The sequence below is a fragment of the Xenopus laevis genome, chromosome 9_10S (genome assembly GCF_017654675.1).
Source record: "Xenopus laevis strain J_2021 chromosome 9_10S, Xenopus_laevis_v10.1, whole genome shotgun sequence".
NCBI lineage: Eukaryota > Metazoa > Chordata > Amphibia > Anura > Pipidae > Xenopus > Xenopus laevis.
This window is the reverse complement of record NC_054388.1, coordinates 45,625,142-45,632,159: the sequence shown is the minus strand read 5'-3', so window position 1 is coordinate 45,632,159 and position 7,018 is coordinate 45,625,142.

Below are 7,018 nucleotides of genomic sequence, written 5' to 3'. Positions count from 1 at the left end.
CTTTCCTCCCGGGGTGAAATGCATTCTAAAAACAAAGCACACATATAGTCAGCAACTATGTATCATAAACCCTTATCAGTTCAATTTAAATATTGATCACGTTTGTGTAGTGTTCACCTTCCTGAAGACGGCCTGAGTGATGGAGCCGAAACGTTGAAATAAACACCAATTTTCATTATGAAGTCCTAGGAGTGCGTTTTTTTGGTTTGTGTGTATATACACACACACACACACACACACACACACACACACACACACACACACACACACACACACACACACACACACACACACACACACACACACACACACACACACACACACACACACACACACACACACACACACACACACACACACACACACACACACACACACACACACACACACACACACACACACACACAGGTATCCAGAAACACGTTATCCGGAAAGTTGTGAATTACGGAAAGACTGACTCCCATAGACTCCATTATAATAAATTAATCCAAATGTTTACAAATTATTTCCTTTTTCACCTGTAATAATAAAACACTACCTTGTACTTTAGCCAGACTGAGATATAATTAATCTTTATTGGAAGCAAAGACTAGTAGTCTTAAGGTATGAAGATCCAAATTACAGAAAGACCCGTTATCCGGAAAGCCCCATGGTCCCAAGCATTCTGGATAATAGGTCCCAAACCTGTATATATACACTGAATATATACTATATATTAGGAAAATGAAAAGATGCCCCCTCCAGTTCTAAAATTTATATGTGAAGCAGCTGTAAAAAAGAAATTCAAAAAATGCCTTTTCTCGTGTAAAATTATCAGTTTTCCTAGCATGTGTTTTGCAGTGTAGCACACGAGAACAAATCTGGATGCTGAATCGCTTCTTACAGAGCAATACAAATTGTCACTGTGCCAGAAATCTAAATATGCTGAATGAGTATCAGTCTCAATATCTTTCCTATCCATAAAACATTTTATCAAGATGCTCCTCTGCTCTAATTCCCAGTTCTATATTGGGATCTCTAGGACATTAACACATTTGTCAAAGATACTTTATACAAAAATGGTTTGTCCATATGGTCGCTACTTCATTACTGGTCATATCCTGTTTCTTATGTGGTCAACGGTAGTAAACAAATTTTTTTTTCCAGCGTCAACAGTTTTATAGCACGGAGCTCCTAATATTAAATTCCAAATATAGAGATTAATATTTCTGCATTAGCAGATGGGAGAGTATAAAAGCATTGAGGTGGACAACTTTTTTATCCTTCACTGGTTATACATTTAGAGGTAGGTTTTGCCACTCAACCCAAGCATGTTTATTCAAAAGTATAAAAAAACATTCATTGATATATAGATATATATATATATATATATATATATATATATATATATATATATATATATATATATATATATATATATATATATATATAGGCCATCTCCCATAGGCTCCATTATAATAAAATAATCCACATTTTAAAAAAGTATTTATTTTTTATCTGTAATAATAAAACAGTACCTTGTACTTGATTCAAACCAAGATAGAATTCTTATTGGAAGCAGCACCATCTTATTGGGTTTATTCAATGTTTATTCAATGTTTACATTTTCTAGTAAGTATGAAGATCCAAATTATGGAAAGATCCGTTATCCGGAAAACCCCAGGTCCCAAGCATTCTGGATAACAGGTACCATACCTGTATGTATATATATAGTCCAAGCTGGTGCACTCAACAAAAAGCAATTAAATGCCTGGGTGCCGGTAAAAACTTACATATACTGTGTGAAAAGAGAGACTCACAGGACTGTCATGAAAAAAAGCTGCAAGGGCTGTAGTTTATTCCTCGACGTTTCGGCTACCAAACTTTAGCTGTCCTCACTTCCTGAGGACGGCTAAAGTTTGGTAGCTGAATCGTCAAGGAATAAACTACAGCCATTGCGCCTTTTTTCATGACAGACAGGAAAAGATCAGGAAAAGATGCTCCTCTGTCATATCCTGTTTTTTATGTGGTCAACGGTAGTAAACAAAAAACATTTTCAGCGTCAACTGTTTTATAGCAGGGAGCTCCTAATATTAAATTCCAAATATAGAGATTAATATTGCTGGATTAGCAGATGGGAGAGTATAAAAGCACTGGGGTGGACAACCTTTTTATCCTTCACTGGTTGTATATCTAGAGGTAGGTGCCACTCAACCCAAGCATGTTTATTCCGAAGTATAAAAAAGTCATTCATATATACTGTATATATATATATATATATATATATATATATATACACACATATATATATATACCGCAAGATTGATTAATAATCAGAATAGGCAGACTGCACTGGGTCCTGTGTTGTCATGTAATCTAATGTAGCTTTATAGTTTTTATATTGTTTAATACAAATGTTTTCCAACTCTGCAGAACCAGTGGCTGCACAAAAATAATCCTCCAAATAGAATCCCAGTGTATCTGTTTAAATCTGGCTCCATGATCTTTGTCCCTGCAGCTGGAGTTGGAAACAGTAAAGGGGATGTAAAGGCAAAAATAAAATCCAATACAAATCTCTACACAGTCACCAACTGCTCTACAGGGAAACAAACAAAGCTGCTTGAGTTCTGCATGGCTGGGAAGTAAGGTGGGGCTCCCCCTGCTGTTCATAAGTATGATTGTTTCCCTGCAGAGCAGTTAGAGACCGTCTGACAATTCCTATCCACAGCAGTAAATGAAGGGAGAATTTCACTGCATGCAGTCAGGTTTCTTAAAACGGTACACATTTTTTTAATTAAAGTATTTTGGATAGGTTTCTTTTTCAATAAAGAAAGTAAAAAGGGGATTTTATTTTTTTGCCTTTACATGCCCTTTAAACTTCAGAGCCTGGAAATGTTTATCTCTAAATTTGTAATGATGTCTTTCATGCATTTAATTTAAAATCTAAGATATTTTTCTTTAAGCAGTGCCTGAAAATCTTGAAAAACACAATCCGGTTACAAAATGATCCCTAAGATTTTATTGTCACATAGACAACCAAATGATACCTGATATATATTATCTGCAAAAAAAACTGCCATGCCTTACATTTAAATGTTCACATTTGACAGAAATATACAAGGATTAACCTTTTTTTTTTTTTTTGAGTATTCACTTTTATTAGTCAGAAGCATATCCATACATTAGAAAAAGGTAACATTGTACACAGTGGACGGTAAAGATACATCAATTTTTTTTGCAATACAGGTACAATGTCAACAATCACAGTACATAAAGCTTAAGACTTCCTCAAAATTTGTCACACAGTTTAATTAACTGAACAAAACATCCAAAACTGTTGCTGCCTGATTACCTACTTAATATTTAAAAGGTATTTGCTCCAAACCTAATTCTATCTCCCTCTCGTCTGGTCGTATATTTCAATGATGAGTATTCATGAGGCAATAAGGTAAGTACCCAAAACAACCCCACATTACCCCCTCGTGATCCCACACCTAAGAGGCCACCCCACCCCGCTCCCAAGGGGTCTCCTACAGCATAGGCGGTAAACTGGATAGGTATTCCTTCCAGGGTAACCATTTAGCTATAAATGACTCATGACTATTCGATAGGTAAGCCGTAAGTTCCTTCATTGAGTAAATATCAGTTACCATTCGGAACCAATTATCTTTATTAGGGATAACTTTACTCCTCCAAAGCAGGGGTATTTGTGCTTTAGCAGCAATGAGTAATTGTAAAAGTAACTCTTTCTTCCCACATGTAATAGGTGCAAAATTATGGAACAATAGAATCGACGCGGAAGTGATCTGCACTTGTTCCCCCATTATGTCCGAGCATACCTCCGAGACTGTAGACCAATAAGTTTGTAAGATGGGGCAGGTTAACCAAACGTGTTCCAATGTCCCCAAGTCCAGTTCACACCTCCAACAGGCATCACTATCTATTAGCCCCATTTTAAGGATTAACCTTTTATATACTACAATGCTGTGTCTACAGTTTGCTCTTTAAAATGTTTGGAAGTAATGTAGGATTTTGCCATATTTTTGATGGATTTTATTGTTTTACCAGAAAACCATAAGCCATGGGTGACTCTGATATGATGGCCTTTGGGGCGGCTGCCCAGTTATTATTATTAAATGTAATAAATATATCCCCAAAAGCCACAAGGTTACTTAATTGCTTTTTCATGCTATCACATTTACTAAGCGTTGTTTCTGTAGGCAGCTAACACATTCAGAGCACATTTTGAAAACAGTGTTTTGCTGGGCAGAAGTCTGGTACACCTACTGAAGCAACCTGCTGGGGGAATTCTGGAACTGCCACAATACCCAGGGTGGTGACAGCTCCAGGGATCCCTTATGGAAGTAGGTGCACTTGTGCTCTATTCATCATAGCAGACTGGGTCGGTTCATTGGCCCTTAGCACAATTATAAGGAAGGAGTGTGTTTGGAAGCCACTACCTTTAATGAACAGCATCAACATACACATTATTTGTGTCCATTTTATCATCACTACACTTGCATTTGTGCTAGAAAATTACACTTAAGGTGTCACTTACATATAGAAATAAGTTCTCTTTGGGAAGGAATCGTATAATGTAGAGTCCTAGAGAATTCCAACACTGTAAACAGACATTCTATGAACAGGGAAATATACATTTGGGCAGAGTAGATTGAACTTCGGTTAGTTTGTTGGCAAGTTTGTTCCCATGCCATGAATCTATATATCTTACAATAGTGATGTGTTTTTCCAGACTGTAACAGTGAAGTATGAAGAAGTCTTCCCTATGAATCCATCAAAGTTTGATAAACTTGAAGACATGGCCATGAGGACCCACTTGAACGAACCATCTGTCCTGTATAACCTCAACATGATTGATCTATGTGAGTCTGTGTTTCTTTATAAATAGTGATGGGCGAATTTATTCGCCAGGCGCGAAAACGGCCGTGAAAATTCGCTGGTGAAAATTCGCATTTTTGCAAAAAAAACGGACGCTGGCGTAAAAAAAACGGACGCCGGCGCCGTTTCGCCCATCACTATTTATAAATCAATTTTCTCTCCATTGTAAATTGAGACACTTTAGTAACATAACCTGATAGATGTCTACAGACCATTTAGCAAGAAGTTTGATCATTCTTTTGAGCTGACCATTCTTGTTTTTGTATTAGTGGTTCCTTAAAGGAAATGACTACTTCCTTCAATAGTTAGATCTTTTGTTAGAAGGTTGCAAGGTGCATGAACATTATACATATGGTGTTTTTGTTTCCAGACTTATTCTAGTCTCATCTGTGCTACCGTGAACCTCTTCAAGTAGCTTCCTGTGTACAACCCAGAGGTGGGGGCAGCCTACAGAGGCAAGAAGAGTCAGGAGGCCCCACCTCACATCTTGTCCATCTCTGATAATGCCATCAGTTCATGTTGACAGGTAAATTGCTCACTGCTAACATTCAGTATTACATTTTAAATAACCCAGACTATTTTAAAAGCTTTTAAGAATTACAGATACAAATTACAGAGTTGTAGTTCCCATACTCTATCCCATACCTTCTGTATCCAATATTTAGAATGCACTGACACTTTCTTTTAGCTAAACAAAAACATTACCAAACTATATAAATATACAGCTATAGAAAGCTTAGACCCTTTCACTGTGGGGCCTGCAAGAAGCAGTGAGGATTAGAAGTTGTTAAAACATATTTTAAAAAGAAATGTAACAATAGGGGCTGAAGAAGGCCCAGAGTTGTAGATACTCCAGTATCCAGTATTATGCAATTTCAACACATATTTGTGAAGCAAAACTTCTATTCTATCCGGTTTTAGGGCAAAGTAACATCTAGTTCTGTTGCTATCAAAAAGTACCAGGCATTTATACTTTTGGCTAAAATAAGCCATCTATCCCGCAGTACCACAGATATTATTTATCTTTTGTATTTATCTTTGAATCAACATTTTTGTTCTTTGTTGCTCATTGGAGAATCAGGAGCAGGAAAGACTGTGAACACGAAATGTGTCATTGAATACTTTGCAACAATTGCAGTTATTGGTGACAAAACCTTTGTCAAGATGCATTACCATTAAAACATTTACAATAAAGTTACTTGATTTAAAAAAACATTGTCCTGCCTTGTGAATTACATAATTCCCCCCCCACTATTGTAAATTTAATATCATCAACAAAATTAGCAAATTAACTAATCCAAGAAATTAAAAACAAATATGTAACAACGTGTCACAATCAGTTTTTTTATGATAAAGAGAGTATTCAACACCTGTATCAGATGGAGCTCTACAAATTCAAGCTCCTTTCCCCATTTTGCTATATAATTAATGGAATCTGAAGATTGATTCAAATCATCCAACAATGATTTATAGTCAGACTCATTGCCTCTCAACTAAATTGTAGATAAGTTGTTTGTAAAAAATAATATTCTGACTGTATTTGGAAAGGATATGTGTTTTCTCAAATTAGTACATGAAAAGATTCCCATATGAGTGCCCCCATAGCTGTACCTGCTATTTGTTGAAAAATAGCTTTCCTCAAAACGAAAGCAATTAAAATTGAGACACATATACAATAAATCAATAATAAAGTTTATGGTTGGGCCATTAAAAACAATACTGCTCGTAAAGGATCTTTCTACAGCATTAATTCCCTCCTGATGTGGAATGCTCCTATATAAACTGTCCACATGAATAGTAGCCAGAAGCAGTGAATCATCACGGGTAACACAGGTAAGAAAGTGTGTGGTGTTCCGCAAATAGGTAGAAGGTAGGTAGAAGGAACAAACTATTGGATGCAAAATACGGTCAATAAAAATTCCTAAAGGGTGTACCGGTAATAACCCCTCTCGAGCTGAAACAATCAGCCTCCCAGAAGGTGAGTTTTATGCATACACAGACTGGTTATGGATATAAGATGCACCAGCATATTACTTTTACCAGGACACATGTACTTTCTCTTATAACTTGTCCTTGTGGATTGTCATTTGTGGGCAAGACTGACTTAATGTTGCGGCTAAGAATTTATGTCCATAGATCT